The sequence below is a fragment of the Strix aluco genome, chromosome 1 (genome assembly GCF_031877795.1).
Source record: "Strix aluco isolate bStrAlu1 chromosome 1, bStrAlu1.hap1, whole genome shotgun sequence".
Lineage (NCBI taxonomy): Eukaryota > Metazoa > Chordata > Aves > Strigiformes > Strigidae > Strix > Strix aluco.
In genome coordinates, this window is record NC_133931.1 from 15,056,991 (window position 1) to 15,079,947 (window position 22,957).

At 41.1% G+C, this 22,957-nt stretch overlaps 1 protein-coding gene across 2 annotated transcripts in view; it reads left to right on the forward strand.

The window, feature by feature from the left end:
- The window catches only part of SAMD12 (sterile alpha motif domain containing 12), a 176,453-nt gene that overhangs the window by 141,035 nt on the left and 12,461 nt on the right, over positions 1-22,957 (forward strand). The gene's annotated exons all lie outside the window — the stretch shown is intronic.

Sequence of the window (22,957 nt, forward strand, 5' to 3'; positions counted from 1 at the left end):
CATATGCAAAATAGAATTTAACTGTAATATTTGCCAGTATCACTGTATGATAATGGTTAAGACAAATTTGTAAGCATAGCTTTTGCAGGGGCTGTAGTTCTGGTCACTGTATTCCACATTTGAATGCTGACTCTTGGCCATCTTTCCTGTCAGACCATCAGATACCATCCTAGGCCTCCTATGGATCTCATAGGGTCTGTAAGTTCCATTTCTGAAGTTTTTCTGAGGACACTGCTAAACAGTTTCAAATCTGTAGATTGAGGACAAGATGCTGAATTGAGTACCTACACACCCTAGATGATGAAGTTGAAGGATGATATGTAAAGAATAAGGATTTCAGGAAACTCTCCAACCACTGCCACAATAGGGTACATTATGAGTTGAGTTAGCATTAAATGCATTTCTCCTTTATTCCTAAAGTATTACTGTTTTACTTAGAAAATTAGAGGCTTTCAAGTAAAGTACAGCTACAGATCTTAAATTAATTGCCATTGCTGGAAGAAGCAATCACAGCCGAGGTGGGAAGGGACCTCTTGAGACTGTCTAGTCTAAGCCCTCTGCTTGAAGCAGGGTCCTCTAAAGCAGGATGCTCAGGGCCAGGCTCAGTCAGGTTTTGAATATCTCCAAGCATACAGACTCCGTAATCACTTCAGGCAACCTGTTCCAGTGTTTGATCACGATCACAGTAAAAAAGTCTCTTCTTATGTTTAAATGAAATTTCCTGTATGTCAGATTCATGCCCATTGCCTGGGCATGTCACTGGGCACTGCTTAAAAGAGCCTGTCTCCATCTTCTCTACTTCCCCCCATCACGTGCTTACACACATGCACAAGATCCCCCAGAGCCTTCTCTTCCTCAGAGCTGAACAGCCCCAGCTCTCAGTCTTTCCTTGTATGACAGAAGCTCCAGTCCCTTAATCATCTCTGTGGCCCTTTGCTGGACTATCTCCAGTAAGTCCATGTCTCTCTTGTACTGGGGAGCCCAGCACTGGACACAGCACCCTAGACGTGTCTCACTGGTGCTGAGCAGAGGGAGGGGTCACATCCCTTGACCTGTTGGCAATGTTCTGTCTAATGCAGCCCAGGAGGCTGTTGGCCGCCTTTGCTGCAAGGGCACATTGCTGGCTCATGGTCAGCTCGGTGTCCACCAGGACCCCCAGGCCCTTTTCTGCAAAGCTGCTTTGCAGATGTTTGGCCGTGGCATATACTGGTGCCTGGGGTTGTTCCTCCCCAGAGGCAGGACTTTGTGCTTCCCTTGGCTGAAGTTTATGAGAACAACAACATTGAAACAACAGGTTGTGAGACTCACTGGGGCTCCAGTTTGTTTCCTAAGGAGAATTGGACAGAGTACATTGAATGTTAAGTAAAATTAAATGATCCACTTCTTTCCCATGGTATGGTTAAACCTTGTCATTCTCTAGACTGGCAGACCACTAACTAGTTTGCTGAACTGCTAATGTTTGGCTCCCACAATCAGATGCGAGTTTCTGATAAAGAAGCTTAAGCCTGGAAGTGCTGGAAGTCTGTGGGTGCCATTCCAGGAGGTGGAATGTGGGAGTGATCCATCCTTGTTAATGTTGGGTCATTTATAGATGCAAAAATAATGTGGTTGGGTACCTAATTTTCACCGCCTTTTTCTGCAAGATTTTTCGTTCAAAAACCTTTTGGCTGATCCACATTCATACCCAGATAAGCCCAAATGTAGTGCAGCTTTTCTGAAAACTGCAATCTCAACAATCCAGCTTTCCTGGCATTCACAGCCAGTGCTCCAAGGCAGTCTGACATGTTCAGTCCAAGCAAAGGTGTTGTGCATACAATGAAAGACCTCTCATTGTTCTTAACCTTAGCTGTGAAATAGTATTGAGCAAGTGCAGGCAAGTTTCCCTTTGTGTGTTTTCAGCTTAACTGAAGTTTGAAAATGGATGAACCAAATTGCAATGTAGTGAAGACTGAAAAAAGGAGAAAAAGAGTCAAAAGCATTTTGAATAAGCATCTGCTCAAGACTTAAGATCATTATTGTTAAAGATATTAAAATATATAAACATTGTATGCTATTAAAGATGTAAATGTTGATGTTAGATAATAGTAGGGCCAAAAGTTTTTCTGAGAATATCTGCTCTTCAAGAAAACTGTTTGGCAGGGCTAAAAGTCTTTTGCAGACTGTCAAAATGCACTCAGCAGTTTGTCATCTGAAAGCATAATGAAGGAATGCCTGTTTCTTAAGGAAGGTCTCATGATAAAATGGCTCAAAATCACTCACAGTCCCAGTATGCCTTCATCTTAGTTCAAAGTTAGCCTAGGATGATGGACGAACATCGTGCATCAAAGCATTTACTTTTGCCTGTCCCAAGTGATTTCAGTTAAAATTGGATTTCTTTCTTATGTCACTTTCTGTTTACAAAGCCCAAAAAATTACACACCAAGCCCATCGCAGTGTTGACAAGCAGGTTGTGTTTTCTGTTGGGTCTCCTTTAAACAAATTCCATGATAAATCTTTATGTATCAAGACTACTGTAAATGAAAAAATATATGCGCAGTTGACTGCCCTAGGACCAGTGTTTCTGTATACTGTTTTGAAGTGTAACACAAAGCCCAAAGAATCAAGATTTCTTGGCATGCTAATGTATATTCAAAAAAAAATGTTGGCTGGAGTCAGGACTTGTTTTTAACTGTTTGGAAAGGGCTCGGGGAAGGAGACGGGGAGCATACGGGGGATGGCTATCTTTCCCAGACAGTTGACTGACGCTGTGAAAAACCAAGTTCACGCACAGGAGGCACGACTTCACAGCTCTGCTTTTCACATGTTGCTGTCAGCAAATCTTTCAGAAAGAATCAGCACAGAAATAGGCAGATTTGGTGCTCACCAGCGATCCCACCCTAACACCATCTGGTGAAAACAAGAAACCCTGGGAGCAGTTTGTGCAAGTGGGTTCGGCAGACAGGTTATAATCTCACCTGCAGTGCCTGTAAAATGCTGCCTGGTGACATTTTGTCAAAGGATAATGAGAAAAGGGAAAATATCTTGATACCGTAAAAAGTATATTCTCGTGCAAATGTGCAACCTCATATTTAGATCAAGCTCTTCTTATCCTGCAAGTTTTTGATTAAATGTTATACAATCCCTAGGCAAAAGCAACTGTGTGTTTTCTTTAAGTTTTGAAATTGTTATGGTTTTTAGCATACATTTTGTTTAACTTCATTTCCATTCATGGAAAAGCAGGGGATAATTTAGATTTATCTTAGGTTGAGATCAATATGATTCAGACATCGCTGGACCTTTTTGGCCAGACCTGGCACAGGTTGCGGAGAACTGAATGGGTCTGAACGTCTGTATTGAATGCTTTTTGGTCTTTTACTTTCTCGAAAATTGCAGTTTGTAGAACAGGTGATTGAATACATTTTTTGAGCATAAAATAATGAAAAGCAGCTGGTGCATTGCAGGGAACAGAGGGCCTTTGTGTTATCATAAAATGGGTTTTAGCAAATAATTTTTAATAGATTTTTAAATGTTTTCTAAAATTTCATCGTTTTCTTAATTCAGTTTGCTTACCAGAACAAACACTAGGAGATCTATGGTGAAATCCTTTTGATTTTTCTCTGACGTGGGAAGTTCATCTTTGTACAGTAGTTCTGTTTTTATTTTTCTGCTTTCAAATTCACTGCTAGCAATTTAATCCAAGCTTAGCTGTAAATGAACATATGACTCATTCTCTAGATGAGAGTTTGAAAGGGGAGTCTTTACATGTCTCGCTTGTTATTGCTTTACTTCCTTTTTAATATTTCAAGATTTGCCTTCTGTATTAAAATAGTCTGTGAGAGAAACGTGGTACTTTTCCAGAACTGGCCAGTTGTCAGTGTTGACCATAAAAGTCACTTCTGTTAACAGAAATGTCTGCTGATCTTTGAACAGTATTGACATTTTTAGTAAATTTTGCATTGCATAATTGTGGGAATGGCTTTTTCTATTCTCATATTGCCAATCTTTTGTACAAATTGTCCATTTATGAGAGGAAATTTGAAAAAGTTCAAGAAAAGCAGTAGGCTGGAAAACAGCAGAAAAAACACCAGAGGGCAAATAGAATTATAGGAAGGTTTGCATTTTTTTAGATCTAAATACTCAGTATTGCTGTGATACTTCTCTGAATCAGTAATTTTCATTTAATACAGTGGAAGAAAAATTAAGCCAAGTGCTTTTGAAAGTAACCCCACTACTCTCCACATATTTTATGCTCTCTAATCAGAACAGCAGTTTAAATATTGTTAAGTTTACTGACTTAATCATAAAATGTTGCAATACAGTAGCAAATGCAATCAAGAACCAGGAACTACATCTGATTCCATAGAAGAGCACAGGATATCAGATGCAGTACTTCCTCCAAGAGAAATCTTTTACCTGAAAATATTCCTACATGTACTGGGTTAAAGCAGATAAATTTAAAAATAAATTGTGATTGCTGCAATCCCTGCAGAAAAGTTCACAAAATATCCACACTGTATTGGAGTTCTTTATAAAATAGCAATATTCTGTCTTTTATCTTATAAAAAAATGATTTTCCAGATTATTTTTACAACTCATGCCTTGTTTAAAAGTCTATCTGCATGACTTGCTGCCAAAGGTAGTATTTCAACCCTCACAATCTTAAAACTGTGGCCAATCGTATGGTTTATCGTGACTGTGACAATATTTGGTATTTCTCTACGAGCTACTGCTTCTGAAGTCATGTGACATTATGAGTTTTCAGCTTTCATTAAGCAATAAAAAATAAGTTTCTGGTCCTTTATGGTCTGGAGAAAACAGCTTGGATATGTGACTCAAAGAACTGAAAAATCAGAAAGCAGATCAATCTCTCACATTGATTTTCCACCCAGTCTTATGGTTTTGTGGAGGGGAGTCTGACTCTCGTCTTCTGCCAAGACTGACAATATTGTCAATATTCTGTGATCTCTGGCCGTGTATTCTATCAAGATCAGGGTCTCAAATTTTATAGAAAAATAGAAGTATTGATAGGCAAAATGAAAGTAGAAACAAGGAAAAAGGAGAATACTTTGAAAAGTAATTGTTTGGGTGTGCAAGAGCATCTATTTTTAAATGTGCCCTGAAATTTCCTTTTCTGCAGGATTATCTGTATATATGTAATTGTGTGTGCATATAAGTACATAATATATATGCATGTGTGTGTGTGTACACACCTATAAGTGGTCTTACAGAAGAAGAGACAAACCTGCAAGATCCTGCATAAGGCTATATCAGGTTTATCTCAAGAGCTTTGATAGCTCAGACACTGTTAGAATTTCTGTCCTTTTGATATTCAGTGCTCAGTTTCACATCATACATCCAAACTCATCTCCTCCAGCCAGGAGAGGAAAGTACAGGGCAAAGTTTTCCTGTAATTATAGATGTAATAAACCACTTTTATATTTCTTCAGAAGCAGTTAACTGAGAACACCCATAAGCTTAGATCCAGCAATCTACTATTTTAAGATTGCCCAGAGCAAGTTAATTTTAGGTTTAGTGCTTTGTAATTTAACTACAGAACTGCACCTAAAATTTTAAGATTGAGTTTTGCAGACCATAAGAAGATTTGCTTCTTTGAGTTTATTATTATTTATAGTTGAAGTGTGTTTAATAATTTGCTGTGTTATGTGCACAAAACTACCACTACAATCCCAGTTGAGCTAATGGCAGTTGACAGCATTTTTGTTTTTTCTCCTGGGCTGTTTTAGAGATCCTGTACTGTGATCTTACCCTGATCTTAATGAGATCTAGCCAGGAGTTAAAAGAGCAATACCCCCTCCATACACACACACGTGCTCCAGAAATGTCGATGTGGTCGTCTTACTGTTCAAAGCAGGATTTGGGAAGGTGGCTGCAGTCTCTGGGAGCTGATGGTTGTTGCAAGGGGCTGGTGAGAGGTAACTAAGACAAGACCAGCTGGGATCAGCAGACTTCCAGGCATCATATAGGACCCACACCTCCAGAGGATGGATGTTTCGGAGAGGGCTACAAACTGATGCAGGCTGAAAAACTTCTCATTTCATAGTTTCCAGCTAAATCTGGAGGAAAACATCAGTCCACAAGACTAATCTGATAGTGTAGTCTAAATGTTCCCACTAGTAGTAACAGCTCTGCCTTCATCCCTGTCAAGACTTGGTCTCAGTGCAGGTCCTCCTGCTTCTGCTCCTGCTCCTGCTCCTACAGGGGAAGTCCCACCTGAGGAACCAAACATCTCCAAGACATCCACAGCTGTCTCACCCAGTCCAGAAGAGGTGTAAGCTACCTAAAAAGTAGTCACTGAGTTGCATTAATTTGCACATCTGAAGAGAGCAGAGGATGAGGCAGGGGAAGGATTAACTGTTGTGCTTTTTGCTGTAAATGGCACAGAAATGTAAGTCACGTCTGAGCAGCACATTCATTGACATGGAAATCCAACTAGTTTGTACCACCAGCTTTCCCGCAGCCATCCTCCAGCTGTGGGGACGCCGTGCCATTAATTTAACTCTCCTGCTTGGAAACCTGTTTATCTGAAAGTGTCTTTTCAGACAAAAAGATCGTGCTGGACAAGCTGTAACACTTGCAGGACATGGTACAGACTTGCTTCGTCTGCCTGCTTCGTCTGCCTGCGGGTGCCCTTCAGACAGGCTACATTCGAGAGGAAACTCTGGTTAAGTTTCCATAGATCCAGGGAGGCAGAAGAAAATGGGGAGGAAAAAATGAGCAGGATGAAGGCCTGAGTGTCTTTGCCTGCATCTTACCATATTAAGTAGAGAAAAGTTTATACCATTAAAAAAAAAAAAAAAGACAAAAAATGAAACAAAAAAAAGAAACTAAGGAAAAAGTAGAAGGAAACACGTTTAAACAGCTAAGGGTGAGTCAGCATGCAGGAAGCTAATGCACATGACTGGTGAGATTATCAGTAAATCTTTTTTCCCACTTTTCTTCTCCCCCTCTTCCCCTAAATTACAGTTTAATGACTCTGTTTTTAAAAAAACACCCTGTGAATTAAATATAAAGCTCGTTGCTCTCCTGGAGCCCCAAATTTCTCTCTGTCCTTCAGAGAGGTTGGCTCTCTTCCCCTGCAGCCGCTGAGGCACAGAGCCACACACCCGTGGGCTGGGGGTGATTATAAAGCCCCCAAAATGTTTTAAAACTCACTTGCTAATTACTAGGTTCAGGAGAGAATAACTTTGATTTCATAAGAAGAATTTTCAAGGCCATGCACAGAAGGGATATTCAGTACCTTCAGTCATGAGTGTGTAAGTGAGAAGGTAATACTGTAGGGCCTGGATTCATAGCATCTGCCGAGGCACTGAATACCAGGGATAACTGCACTTCTAATTGAGAAGCACCATCATTAATTCAGGGATCTAAAGTAATTAAGGGTAATTAATAATCATCATTAATTAAGGTATAAATTAGGTGGGGTGAATGCAGTTGTAAGGCCAGACTCTGGTTGGTCTGGTTGTGTGTAGCAGAGGAAAAAGGTCTCAAGAAGTCCACCAGCTCCCTTCCAAAGATCTCCTGTAATGTACCTTGCTTAACTACAGATGCCAAAACCCCTTGCATCCCTAATTCAGGCTGTCAGTCTGGCATCTTTCACAATAGCTAATCTTTTACTGGGGAGGTGGGGAGCTGGGTTGTTTGGGTTTTTTTTCTCTTTCTTCAGATTTGCAATACTTGGTAGAACGGATGGAAGCACATGCACTGGCAAGCCTGCTGCGCTAATCCTCATGGGATGCCCAACTGCCTTGTTTCCTGAGTACACGGTGTTCATCAGCGTAGGTTGTCTGTGATGCAACTCCAGCCAACACCCTGAGTGTTTCATAGTCTTGACATAACTTGATTCCAGGAATGACTAGAGACAAATCTGCTTCAACTTTTCTCCTACCTCATTTGCACTTATTCACCTTGATTTCATACCCATGATCCAAGTTTGTAAAGTCAAACCACAGCTCAGGAGAGGAAGGTGTGGCTTCCTCCTTTGTTCCTCCAAATAGACCTGAAACAGGAACAGGGAGAAGGCAAAATTTCTATTCCTTTAAAGATGATTTATCACTTCAGTGCAGTAGGTACTCACTAATGTTTGTCAGCCTGTTCAAGCAAAGCTCCTACTGACTTCGAGTTCAGGTTCAGAACCTTGTTCGTGGGCACTGATGGGGATTTCCAAGGGGGGAATGCTCATACCACATTTTTAAGGCACTTATTTAAGTGGCCCCACGTTCAAGGTAACAACACTGAGCTCCTTTCACTCCGGTTTCAATACAGATGTTTGAAATGGTTGGGAGCTGCTGTAGGCTCAGCACTGTTTAAACAAAAAACAAAACCCAAGAACCACCAACACAGCCCTTTTCTTAAACGCTGTTTTGCACTGGCAAGGCACAAAATGCTGCTTTCTGCTCACCTCCAAGCAAAGGGTAATAGCGGATGTTATGTTACTCTAATCTCACTGATGACTGTTTTTTACAAAACAGACTACAGTACATTTACTAGTACGTGATGAAGGGGCATAAATAATTTAAACAACAGTTGTCAAAATAAATGAACAAAGTGCATTTTGTGATAAATTACACTTGCTTTTTTAATGTGTTTCTCACTTATTTGCAAAATTCCATAATTTGCAGTCGATCTCCCAATCATTAAAGTGAATTAGCAAGCCTCTACTCTCTTAGCCATAATTTTAATCTTAACTAGAAAGGAATTATTTAGTATTATTTTGGCAAGGGTTCCTCCTTAATATTCTTTTACAGCCACCGTCTTGCTGTGTAATGTAAGTTATGTATGTATCCTGGTGACTTGGATTTTAGAGCTGAAAGCTGATTATGGACAGTAAAGAATTTCAGCTAGCATAAAGATATAATTGTTGTAAATAGAGTTTAACAACAATTCATACCACTGGCTGCTTTAGTCCTCCCATTGGCATGTATGTGCCAATCAAATTTATAGTTGCTTAAGGAGTGCATAATGGGAAGTTATTTTTTAGAGGTCTAATACCAACATTAATGTATACACAGAGCATACATATGCTTAATTTGTCTACTTGCTTTTGTTTAGGTTATAATTTACGTGGTGGAACTCTACTGTTATCAGTCTTTTTTTTTAAATATATATACATCTGTGCTTGTTCTCCTTTATAGTTACCCAGAATTGTTTTTTTCACTTCCTTTCTCCTGAAGCTAAAGGAGGCTGCCACAGTTGAGCATCTCTGCAAATCAGAAGTGAATTCATTTTTCCCTACCAGTCTGTGGGTGCTTATGATGTTTTTTTGTTTTGTTTTGAACTGGGATTATTTAAAGAGAAGAAACATGGCAGAAAACCCACAAAAATTGGTAGCAGACTTCAGGTGCCCTAGCAATAACCAAAGTATTTTTTTAGAGTGTTTAGATTTCATGGACTAGTTATGGAGATGACAGTATGTTTTTAAATAAATCATCCCTGGTTAAGTATCGCTGTGTGTCCGTTTTGGTCTTACCTTGAAATCAAAGAGCAAATTTCCCATAAGTGTTACTTAGAATAAGGAAAGACAAAACAGAAACACTTCAATGCAGACTTTAAGGGTAAGTCTGTCATGCATCGTGACACACAAAGGATGAATGCTGGAATAGTGAAAAACATTTTTGTTTGGAGCTGCTGACAGTGTGGGTGTATGCAGTAATCAGTGCCAACACAGAGAGACAAGTCAAAAATCTGATATCCGTATAAATAAGATAGATAAATAGATAGATAGATGTCGATAAGGGGTGTTTTCCTGATTCATCCCCATGGGGCAGATTTGACTGTCTATACCAGTGACAATGTTCATTCCATAGGCCCAGATATCATCTTCAGAAGGGCTGAGGTATTTTTGTCCTGGTTCTGGCCCTTTCATCTTGGCCATCAGTGACTCAAATTGGGGCAAAACATCAGCATTAAAAAGGCCTTTGTTTTGGGGAATAAACCTCAAAACCAGCCTTTCATTTAAAGGTACAAGTGGAATCTTCCCCAAACTAGATATCGTACCTTGAAATTGAATTTAATGTTTCTACTGGAGTGAGAGACTGGCTGTTTATATAATTTGATTTCACATTCAATATTAAAAGGCAGAAAGTTTGCAGACTGTTCCAGAAATGTAACATGGGGAAAGGGTGTGTGATGACACTGGAAACCAGCTACTGGCTAACCCATGATGCAGCAGGGTTACAGGTGATGCTTTCATGTCTCTAAGAGGTTCTGGTGAAGAAGTTGCTAGTTCCTCATTCATGGTGTATGTATATCCACACACACACATTTCTGTGCATGAGTTTTGGCCCTTTCTTACACTAAGCAACTGCTATGGGGTGGGGAGGCAAGACCATGAAGTTCCAAAGACTAAAAGGATTGGGAGCTACTATCAATTCAGGATGGATGTGCTTCCAGGTGGTGAGAGCTCCGTTACTGTCAGTCAGAATAGACTGAGGTAATCTGCTGTGCAGTCACAGAAGGACATTTAACAGCTGGCAGATAGCTGGTATCAGACCTTCACAGAGTTTTATTTAGAGAAAGGAGAGGTCCAGGAATCGAGGCACCGGTATGGAATTAACAGGGACACTGATCAACAGGACTTCCATTCCAATCCTCCATATCCTTTGTCTGGTTCTTAAAATCTCAAATAAAGATTTTAACGCAATTTATAGCCAACACTAGAATTAACATAATTTGGTATTAAGCAAGGAGTCTTGGCTGTTCCCAGCAAAGTCAGTAATTCTGCTATCATGCAGAGAAATGAGCACCAGCCAAGCTACTATGAGAAACCTCCATAGAAATGACCCAAAGAGACTGTTTTTCACCTTTCTAGTGGTTGCCATGATCTTCAAAAGGCAAAGTTTCCAAACTAATTCTGTCTCTCACAATCAAATCCTATAAACCATTTTTAGAGTGTGTTATTACTCATCAGTATGTAAAAATGGCACCGCCTTACTCAAAAAATCTGTTCCCTGTGTGTATTGAGGTCCATGCGTTCAGCCTTAGTTAACTAAAATAGTGTAGTTGCTTTTTTTTCCCCTTAGCTCTGTAGATGCAGCACAGCTCATGGTTCATTTTCTCACTTGTTAACTGAAGTTGGACAGGTCAGGCAGTTGAACTAGATGATCATTGTAGGTCCCTTCTAACTGAACTATTCTATCAATGAAAACCTTGATCTTCTGAATTACTAAATCAGATTTTCAGGTCCTGTCTACCTACAGCTACCTCCCAGGTTCCTCTGTGTTCCTACTGTAGCCAGCAGTAAGGATCTCCTGAGACCGATCAGGTTTGGGTCTGGGGACAGGAGGCAGGTGATTGTCTCTGCACTGACTGTGTAGACAGTCTGCAGACACACTATAGGTAACAGCAATAGGTGTCTAAAAATAGTTAGATGAATCTGGGCCACACTTTCATTTGCAAGACCTTTGCTGGTACAGCAGCCCAAAAATACCAAGCGTGGTAGGTAGACTTTGGGTTGAATGTGTTATATAATGTAAGTAGCTGGTGTTGTGTGATGAGGAACAGATATTTTAAACAATCACCTTCAATGGTACTTTTTTCCTGGTCTTTGGTAGACAACTCAGTGTGGTTTCAGAAGGGATCCAGAGCCTTACCACCGATTTTAAAGACCATTTGGAGAGATCCATTTAAGCTTTGGTTGTCAGAAGCACAGAAGGCTGTGTCTTTCCCTTGGTTTTAATGGAGAAGGTTATCAAACTTTCCAAAAACCTCTTAGAGGCTGCTGCGGAGGTTTTGGAAGCAGAACATTGAAACACGGGGCAAAAAACATGGTCTCAAAACTGGTTTTCATGTTAGATCAGGTGAACTGGAGTTGTGTAAAGATATTAGCCACTCAATCATGAGCTTGTATCCTAGACACCTGTCCTGCAGGCAGTCTGCTCTCTGGGAATAGAGGTCATTTTCTTTAAAGGTCGTTGCAAATTATATCTCAGCATGGTGGTATGGATGAGTAGCTGAATCTGCAGAATGTAGGTATTTAGTCATAATCACTTGTGATTATTTTATATATATAGTCATGATTGATAGATTTTGTGACATATATATATGTTCCTCATGGCATTTTAGCTGGAGTTATTGTAGACACAGAACCTGTCTATATCTTGCATTTATTGTACAGAAAGTGTTTTAAAAGTGTTGTGCATGCTTACAGGCACCTCATATTGTCACACCAGAGATGATGGCTGTCTAGTGATAGACACAGTGAACTCCTTTGTTCATGGGCAAATGAGTGTGCAATTGTGCAGTTGGTTTGTAAAGCACGCTTGGATGAACAGCACTCGATAAAAGCAAGATAATCACCACTCATTAAAACTTGTTTTAAAAGATCATGTACATATATAGACTTTCATTTCTGTATCTTCTGCTTTAACTCCAAATCAGCATCATTAATGAAACTGAGTAATTTGCTGTTAGCTGACAATGTATTTATTATCTAAATTTAAATATCAGGACTATAACCGCAGTGCATATTTTTCCAATGTAGTTTCTTTACAAATGGCATATGCCCCATTTGTGTAATCCCTACTTCTGTGATTACAAAATAGCCAGGTTACATAAAACCAACTAAATTATATATTTGCATACAATACTGCTGTGACTCTGTGGAAGCCATTTTGGGCTCTTGAATGCTTGCAGTTTCTTTCATTGAAATGGTTTGTTATTTCACCAGCAGTGGTGCAGAGTTGTTCCAGTCTTTTGCTTGGAAACATTTTTTTCATTATTCTACTCTGATTGCTGCAAATGAAGTAAATAATATTTAGGAAAATAAGTAATAAAAGAAAATAAAAGAAGGTACTGCTAATGTAGTTTTTTTCTGCCATTTAAACCTATGGGATTTTTGTAAGTTGGATTTCAAAGTCTTTGGGCAGAAACCAGCCTTTAGTTAAGTGTTTGAATAGCACAGTGGGACCCTGATTCATGGCTGGGCACTGACAAAGTAACACTACTAAAAATAGTTTGCAGAGTTGGGCCCTCCAGTAGCAAAAGGAAAGTCGGAGAATGCATAATTTGAAGAAATGCTCTGGCTGTTGCCAGTGGGTCTGCTGTCCATATTGTTATTTAAAACCAGTATTAGCCGTGCCTGTTATCTACAGTGCAGTCTATCCATTCACAGGCTGCTGGCTTCATTCTTTATTACCTTTCTAAATTGAGTTAAACATCAATGTTCTTTGGGAGACCATAGTCAGCATTCAGGGAGACACAAGATATGACTCCACATTATGAATACTTCAATTGCAGAGCTGGCTGAAGAGGCTTCTGCCGCTGCCCGCGGCCATTCCTCCCCGCTCCCTGCCAAGACCACTCTAGCTGTGGTGGAGCTCTAAAGCAGATCTGGGAAATGAATTGGTTTAAAGCTTTGGTCTCGCTTTTCTCATGGGCTTATATCACAGGTCCATTGTACTGTGCAGCAGGGTTGGCCCAGGAGCAGAGCAGTGGAGGAAGGGAAGGAAAGATTGGAGGAGCACCTCTGTCTCCACTGTTGCATGATTCATCACATGGAGTTGCACTCCCAGTATTGTGTGCATGCTGGAAGCAGAGCCATGGTCTTCAGCTCACGGGCAGAAGGGGAATCTCTTACCGTTGCACGAAGGTGTGAAGAGAAAGTTAGCTTGGTGGTGAACCAAACGACTCCCATTAGGCATCCTGCAGGGACACAAAATATGCATACTCAAAAAGCAGGTAGATATTCCCAAAATGTCATGTGGAGTTTGCATAGATAAGGATATTCACAATCCCAGTGTTACACAGCCATATACTGTAACGTAAGAAGCTAGAACAGAAAGAAAAACTTGCTTTCCAGGAGAGAAAGACAGAACTATTGGGTTACCTTTTTTATGCACCATATTCAAAAGTCTTACCTTTTGAGAGATATCACAGGTTATTTACTGGTTAAATTCTTGAGACTTCAAATCAGAAACAAAAAAGGGGTTTTTTTAGAGGTTGGGGTTTTTTTTTTTCTTTTTTTCCTTTCTACATAAAGCCAGTAGTATCTGCAAGATGAAAATACAGAATGGATGGATTTCCTTAACTTCTGACTGACGGTTGGGGTGGATTTATAGCAGTGGATTTAGAAGTGCTCACTGGAGTGGCCTGGCCTGTGTAGTAGCTATGAACAATATCCATGTGCAGTGAAGAAACATCTTTCAACTGTATCAGAAGACATCATTTCCTGAGACATTGAAATGAATTTTTGATCTGGAATCTGGGCCAGGAGGTTGAAGACAAAAGTTCTGTTGGCAGACTGTGCTCCAGTGGTCACAGGGACATCTCCAGGATGCTCCATTAGGGCCACAGATAGAGTAATCTCACAGGAGCCTCTAACCAGAGAGAGTTGGAAAAAAAGGGGAGGCCTGAGCTGTAGCAGCATGTTGTAGTTACGCCCTAGTGAGGTGAGATCATTTCTCTTTGTACTCTCAGAATTGAAAGTAGAAGCTGAATGACAGTCTCATTAAGAAGTTGATATTTAACACATTTACAGCTCTCAGTTCCCACACCCTTTGGGACCAAACTCCAGAATCCTGAAATCTGTGCCTCTTCCAGAGAAAAACCCTTCGTTAGCGGGGTGAACTAAGTGGCAGTTCCTGAACGTCTCATACTGCTTTTCTGACAAGGCTGCTGTTTAGTTTTGCGGTCTCTGCAATGTCATGGCTTCATTTTTTTCCATTTAGGCATTTTTTCAGTAGTGTTTAAATACAGCCTCTCTGGGAACCTAGGGCATGGATCCTCCTAGCTAACCAGCACCAGCATCCATTTCTTCATGATGCACCCAGCCTGGTGCAGCCTAGGTGGGGATAAGCACTGAATACAAAATCCTTGAAGGGTGTTGGAGGTGACATTGAACAGGCTAAAAAATGGCCTAGTGCGAGATGTTCTGCCTGTGTTTATTCTTGGGCAGTCTGTGATAGTAGCTGGGCTTGTAAAACAAATCTGACAGTATGGCTACCTGAGCAAGTTACAGTGAGGCAACTGGAAGATCGAGTGTGAATGCTGAACATGTGTTGCATGCTGTTCTTCAATGACCATGCACCAAGCTGCCTGACGTTTATCACGGGGTAAGGGCATACACATGGACGGTTACAGTAGAGCATCTGTTCTGCTATAAATCCAGATGCCGGTTACCTCGCAGTAATGTGTTCATGGAGGCATACCCTTAATTACCCTAAACAGACAAATGCATGATGCAGACTGAAGATTTCAGACATATGGATATGCCAGAAGTTTCAAATCTCTTGTGGGTGAGGCTTTAGAAATGTCTTGAGGGGTTACCAGAACTTGTTGCAGCCCCAGATCTGCTTTTGAATGATGTGTCAGCACTTGTTTAGGACAAATATTAAAAGACTTGTAGGAATCATCAGAGAAAATTTTCACAAGTAACTTGGAAATCAAAGTCTTGTTTACTTTTAATGAGACTTTGGTGTGCAAATCACTTGGGGTTTTTTGAAAATCTTGTCCATCTTCTTTCTAGCCAAAATCTGTTTCATGCTCCAGTGGCAGAAATTCTTCCTTCCTTCCTTCCTTCCTTGAAGCAAAAATTTAATTGGGATCCATACTGTTCTGGCACTGGAAGAGAAATACCACATCCCATTAGATATTTTCCCCTGGTTTTTGAAGCACAGAAGTTTGCCTGTGCATGAACTGCGATAAACTGTTTGGCCTGAGATAAAATGGTAGAACTTCTCCAGTTACAAATTCCTACCAACCTAATTGCCTACCATAGCTAAAAAATGAAAGATGTTTAATAATAAACAAAGCATTATTTTTGTTTACTCTAATTTTACTTACCCATGTGAATTCCTTGACTGTGATATCCATTTGTTCATATATTGCAGGAGGAAATAAAAAACAAATAAGTGGCAAATCGAAACAATTTGGCAGCATGGACACAATAAATTATCCAGCTGCAAAATGATACCAATAGTTCTGAGTAAATAATTCCTCTAAAAAATCTTAGTACTTTGTGGAGTGTTTGCAGGAAGCATCTCATTATCTCAGTTGTGTGTATGAATTTCTAAGAAGATTATTTAGTGTGTAATTTCCTTGTCAAATTCCAATATCCAAGGCCTCAAAGGAATTTAGGGCTCTTATCCCTCACTGGGATCTATATCATTCTTGGTATCAGTTGAACTGTAAGCATTAAACATGCTAATCCTGAACATTGTGGTACCTACATTTCACATGCTAACTGGAATTTGTAACAATCAAATTAAGCATAAAGTTGCAATTCCTGTCACTTCTTGTTTGCCATTTAATGGCTGGATACCTACTCTGAGCTCATCATTCAGCTTTCTTGATAATCATTGAAGAGAGGAGCTGCCAAAGGATCATTTATCCAATATGACAGGTAAGTAGGTGGGTCACTCTTCTCTAAGGGCCCTGTCTTTATCCACTGCTTGTCGAGAAGTCCAGATAACCAGTGTGGACTGGTTGCCTGTCTAGGATGGGCGAAATGAGTTTGTGTGTGCAACCACCACGTAAAATTCGGAGCCAAATGAGCTGGTGCTCTGCAGAAGGAATTACTTCTCATAGCTCAGCGCAGGCAGGGAAGGATTCCCCTATCCCACTTGTGGCTGTGATTTGCATTTATCTGGAGTTGCAGTCAGCTGTGGAAATACCCAGCTAGCTTTAATTAAGCTACCTGTAGAAGTTCAACTGAATCATCTCAGAAGTCCATGCAAGCTTATTTATTTACATCTCCAACCTTAAAGACAAGCTTCCAGGTGGGAAGGAGATAGGCTATTTATCTATTTTTGATGATGTTCCACTTTGTGCAGAACAGTTATGTATTTATTTAACTAGACAGCAAAGGGAAGTCTAGTGGTCTATGATATGGCAGATAAGGCCTTCACCTTAAGCACTGAGTTGCTGCTCTGCTGCATATTTCACTTTCCTGAATCCATCAGTCCGTACTGGTATGTTCTGCAAGCAAAGAATCTGAATGATGAAAGTCTTTTTTCCCGATATGACATTTTGCCCAAACCCCCTCTGTTTAAAGTGTGGCAATGCCCTTCTGTCTGACTTTTAAAGGTCAATTTCTACCTGGTATTGAATTATTTTTTGCCACTAAGTACATTGGTCCCGTCCTAGATTTACACTGGGTATGCCTCCACTGCAGCACCTGAGAGCATGCCCCAGCCCTGAGTGCTGGATGCCCAGCCTGGCCGGTGATGACTGCGTGTGAGGGTGAGGATGGGAAGGGTACCATCTTCCCAGGCATGGGCTTCCCTTGGGAGGAAAACTGGTTTTGCAGGCAGCCAGGGCAATGTGGAGTACTCCAGCAGGTCCTGTAATCTGCCCCACAGGACCCACCTGCAGCACACTACAGGCATGGTTCTTATCACTTAGTTTGGGCAAAGGGGGATGTTACACAACATTTTGCTTGGGATGGCAGCAACCAAATACAGCAGCATCTCCACAGCACACTGAACAGCCACTGTGGTCTGAAACCATTTATATACATTTCTGTGCGATCATATTTTCAGGAGCATGTGCGTGATGCAGAAGGACAGAAAAGTATGCAGGTACCTTAGATAGCCTCCAAACTAAAATAATAGGAAAGGGACAAATCAGAGTAAAGCAGAATTTGTGACCAGTCAGAGAGTTCCTGTGCTGACCTAACTATGGCTCCGCAAAAACTTGAGTAACTGAACATCTCATGCCTTCTGAACACTGGCTAGATATTCTTTGTTTCATACCTGTCATGTTTTCATGAATGACTTCTTCACTTGGCTCTGTGGTCAATACAGCTCACGTAATTTCAGGCCTTGGACTTCATGGCTGACTTAAGAACCTCTTTGATGCAATCAGGCCATCCTTCATTTATCAAGCCCTTCTGCAGAGACAGCATTACTGGTATCTAGGGTCTCTGGTGGGTATACATCAAGATACAGTCTTAATAATCACCTAGGGAACTCTTCAAAGGCAGTAACTCATTTTGATCTCTGTAGTTCATTTTCCAGCTGCCCAGACAGAGACATGAAGCTTGATTTGCAGAGTGGTGAGCACTCTGCAGCCTGCCTTGTCACAGCATTAGTCATGGGGTAGAAGAGGACCTCTGCCTCAGACAGGACCTTCCCTCGCTCTAGCACTCTCCCTGAGCTTGGTCCTCCAGCTGGGAGAATTACACCAGGGGCCTTTTATTTGATTTGATTTTTAAAACAGTAGTGGTGTATGCACCATGCTAATTTTTCTGTAGTCCTTTTTGAGGATGCCCAGGAAGAGTTCTTCGTTCTGGTCACAACCAGATTGATGAGGATAAAATGGTGACTGCTTTTTTCCTAGACAACCCAGTGGCCGTGGAGGGCTGTGCAGAATTGTGACATTGACAGTCCAGTGATTTCTCCTTCAGATGGCAATCAGTAAGGGAGAGTTTCTAGATAAAATCAGACTTTGGGGCAGATTAAGAGAAGGCATCATCTAAAAGCGTATTGAGAAGTCTGCATAGATGGCCAAACCGAGACTTTGCCATCTTTACGGTCCAGCTTGTACCCTTCCTTGGAGCTGCAGCTTCCAGACCCAGAGTACGTATTCCAGAAGCCTTCTCAAACCCCATCTCCTCTGTAGGGTTTTCACCTAACTCAGGAGCCCAACATAGCTCTGACAGCCTGAAGCTCTTGGTGCTGGAGCCGGGAGCTGGACAGAGAGCACCTCTGCAGCCTTGTAACTCTCTTTGTGCCTAACTAGGAACTATAAAATAAGGTGATGTCTTCTCACTGACATATTTTGAAATTGAGAAATTTTTTTGTGAAATGGTTGGACACTCTGTCCATGAGGATAGTAATAATTATTTTCCAGATGGAGGTTGGACATTGTGCATTAAATGAGGTGGTGGGCCGCATGCTGAACTGCAAAGATAAAGCAAATACCAAATGGTACAAAATGCTCCTTGTCTGCCTTCTGTCTGTTTGGTGCTCAGAGCAGTGCAAGGGTCCTGGGGAAGACACAGTGATAACTTGATGTGATAGTACAGGTAAAGGGTACCTATTAATTCATTCCTCCAAAAGACTAAATAAAGTTGCTTGTTCAACTAATTCGGGGGAGGGTGAGTGGAGCTGATTTTGTAGGATTTACGATGTGTTTTTGTTTTGTTTTGTGGTAAATGTGTACATGCATATGTGCAGTCTTTTAGGTGGTTTTAGTAGGTATAATTTCCCTTTTCGCTTGGTTAATCACTTCACAGAATGGAAATTGTCATTTCAGGGAACCTCACAGTGAATGTCTCCCTAAAGGTGGATAGTTTGTTCCACCTGTTAATCCTGCATAAACTCTGCATAAGCAGTGGGGAGTTGTACCTCCAGAGAGTTTCCAAACCTTTTTGCTATAATACTTTGATTTTTCTAGTGAAATCTTTGGTTCCATCCGATTATATTTCTTAACTTAATGCATACAACACTGAAGATCCTAAAGCAAGTAATAGGATGATATAATGGACAGAACTAATTCCCAAATGCTGCTGGACGCTTCTGAACAGGATAGGCTTGAAAGTGTCCTGCAGAATCTGCAGAAGAAATGCAAGGACAAGTTCCAGGTGATGATCAGAGCAGCCACCAAACCACTGCAGGCCACTGGGGACTGTGTCGTTAAGCACCTTATGTGCCTGCTGAAGGTACCACTTAAGGCCATGTCTTCTGTAAATTCACTCAGTTTGCACAGTTCCTGGTGCTTCATGTTAAAACCCAGTCCCTTGAGAGGAAAGCAATAGATATGCAAAGGCTCACAATGTAGTGCAAATGGCTATTTAGAGCCACAGAGTGTGGAAGACTATTCATCTGTGACAACCTTTTTCACTTCCTGCAGAGCACCCCACAAGGACTTGTGAGATCAAGAACTGATTACAGGCAGGCAGTGAGAGATATGCATGATAAGGCATGAAGTCAGCAATCTCATACCATTTTCAGTTTCAGACAGCACCAGCTGAGACTTATCAGACTCCTTAGCATCCATTCCTTTAAATCTTTCTGTTTGCTATAATTTGAGTCTCTAGAGAAGGATGCTGGTGGACAGCCAGTTCACTGTTCACAGTGGTGCATAAGTGTGCAGTAGATCAAGAGAATTCTTTGAAAGAAGCTATAAACACGAAGGAAGTGGTTGCATGCACTTTTGCAAAATATTTTAACTGCTTGTTAGTTCAGGGAAATCATTGTGATCTATTGAATGCAAAAGCGTTTTTCGTTTTCTTTTTATGTTTGCAGCAGCAGGTAGGTGGTGGGATGCATGAAACATCTTGAGTAGAGGTGAATGAACCGATTTGAAAGAAAAGAGTCTCTCCCAGGATTTTGCCTGATTTTTGAACCAAACTCTTAAGCTCAGGAAATTTTCACGTGCTGGTTAGGCTCAGGCATAAAAAAGACATAATTTCTTGAGACAGATTTTTGTTCTGAGGTTTCCAGATTAACACTGTAAAATCAAGCCCAGAAGACACTAAAAGGCTTTTAAGTTATTTTTCAGAACAAGGCTGGAGTTTGAGCTCAAGTCTTTAGAGGGTTGTCTACCATGAACTCTGATTTTTGAAGGAAGGGACAAGGAACTGAAATTCCTGCATAAACCATTGGTACACAGAATCGACATGCGTCCTCATTTTGTTACTATTAAAGTTGCTGGGAGATTTGCTTTAGTAGGCAAGCTGGAGTTGTGTGTGACTCACGAAGAGACTCTTGGCTAATCTGACTATTTCAGGGCATTGAATACCTTAGTGAAACACATTTTGGACAACTACATTTTCAACCCATTCTGTGTGAACCAACTGTGTTCCAAAGAGCAGCTGTGATAACCTCTGACTAATTGGCTTTTCAGAAGGTTACCTGCTGAGAGCATCTGCCATGACATCCATTCTCCCAGAAATGTTTCATCTCAGAATTGCCTGATGCAGGCTATAGAGCCCAGCATCACAGGCAAGAAGTGAGTTTTCTCTTGAGTCAGAATGTAGGGGAAAGGATTTGCCCGACCTTGTTGAATGTTCGGCATCTGTCTTGAAGCACTGAGCATCCTGTTTAAACTGCCTTTTAAGGCCACCCTGAAGCCTTCCTTGAGATGAGATTTGCTGTTGATCCAGACAGAAAATCTGCAAGCGAGCCAGGATCCCGCATACCCATGTACTCACGACGGCTTTTTAGGGCTTTCACACTGCGTCAGGCAGCGTCATGCACAGTGCCGTGCCCGAGCAGGCTGTGCGCAAGCTGTATGCCAGCTGCTGCCTCAAAGCCCTTGTGTGGACCTGGGACCACTCAGAGTGAGCAATGTAGCAATACATAAATAACGCCAAGGACTTTATTGCGTGTAAAGTCATTCTCTTCCATAGATCTCTTACGGGAATATATATTCAGTAGCATATTTATGGTGATGGTATCAACAGATATTAAAACTATATCCAGGAGGATTAAGAGTACCTGGTTATGGGAGCAAGTTGTCCAGAAGAAGAAGTGTCTTCAAAAAAAGAAACCCTGAACTCATCCTTGCAGAAATAGCAATTCACATGTGGCTGCTGTTTGTTTTAAAGACTCTGCTCCTGGAGTTCATGACAAATATGTCCTAACTGTATCCTAAAAAAAGTAGGGGTGAAAGGAAAGCAATATATATTTTCCACGAATTCCATGTATTTTCAGCTTTTATAATTATTTTGCATGATCTCATTAATAAATATTGAATGCTTGGGATTATGATTACTGTGTTTGACACTCTAGATGTTGTGTTTATAGATCCACCTTTTCTGTCAAGCTACTCCAAAACTAAAATCTTGGTTTCCTGCTTGGCAAGCAAATTCAAAAATCAAAAGCAAGAAGAGACTTCCTTCCTTTCCCCCTCGGTATTTTTCTACCGTATTGACACTGTGTTGGATAAACAACTTTAAATAACCTTCAAGACTGTATCAGCTACCAGGTCTTAGTAATGAGGGGAAAATCAGGCAAGCCGGACCAAGACATGACTAGTTGTAAATCAAAACAAAATTGGCAGTCTTATCAAAAACCATCCATATCTCTGTTTTCTCTCCTGGCTGCTGGGTGTTGCATTCAGTCCATCGATTAATGTGTCAGTGCTTAACTCAGGCTGCCGAGCTGTGACACTTGCAGCGAGGCAGCTTGCTGTCTTTGTGCAGCCCTGGGGCTTGACTTGCTGCCTGTATGAGCCGGGACTGCTCGGACAAGAGGAGGCAGCTGGGAGGTGGACAGAGCAGGCTGGCAAGCGTTGCTTTGCCACCTCCTCTGTGCTGGCTCCAGCTAGCTACGTGCAAACGTTTGAGGTAACCTTGGATTTCTGGCACTGTTGACTCTGCTTATCAGTGACCTGTTAGGTAATAAGGATGTGCAGCAATAGCTGCATTTACCTAGAGGTTAAAAGAACTGGTGCTGTTCTCCAACCAGAGCAGTAATGGGATGGTTTTCTGGTGGAGTGAAACCAAATTCTGGTACAACTTCAGTCTCCTCTGAGCTGGGACAAATGGTTCCTGTCCCTGCCAAGGCTGCCCCGTGGCAGCATTTCCCAGTCCCTGCCAATCCTCCTTCCTCCTTCCACCATGGTGACTGACCGGGGTCAGCAGCTCCCCAAGTAGATATTTTGTTTTTACATTAACTTCCATGAGCCTCACAGAGACATCTCATGCTGTCATGCCTCAGTAGTAATAATTCAATGCACAATAAAGAAAAGAGTAAATCTACAAATGGGCTGCCAGCCATTTCCTTTTGTCAGTGTACAAAATTCTTCAAAGATAGTAACATCTCTAACCAGTAAGTAGCAAGATGCAACAAGTCTGCAATAATGTACTATAATGCAATAATGTACTAATATGATAATGTCTCAAGTGACATGAGTAGCATGAAGTGAGATACCTGTGACCTTTCTGACACAGGAAAAATACTAGTAAATGTAGCTGAATGCAGTTTTTCACCAGACTCTAAGGAATAGTTGGTATATGGATGGTGGAAATAGGCATTTTTCATAATAATCCCGTGTTTGAAATGTCCTGACCTTA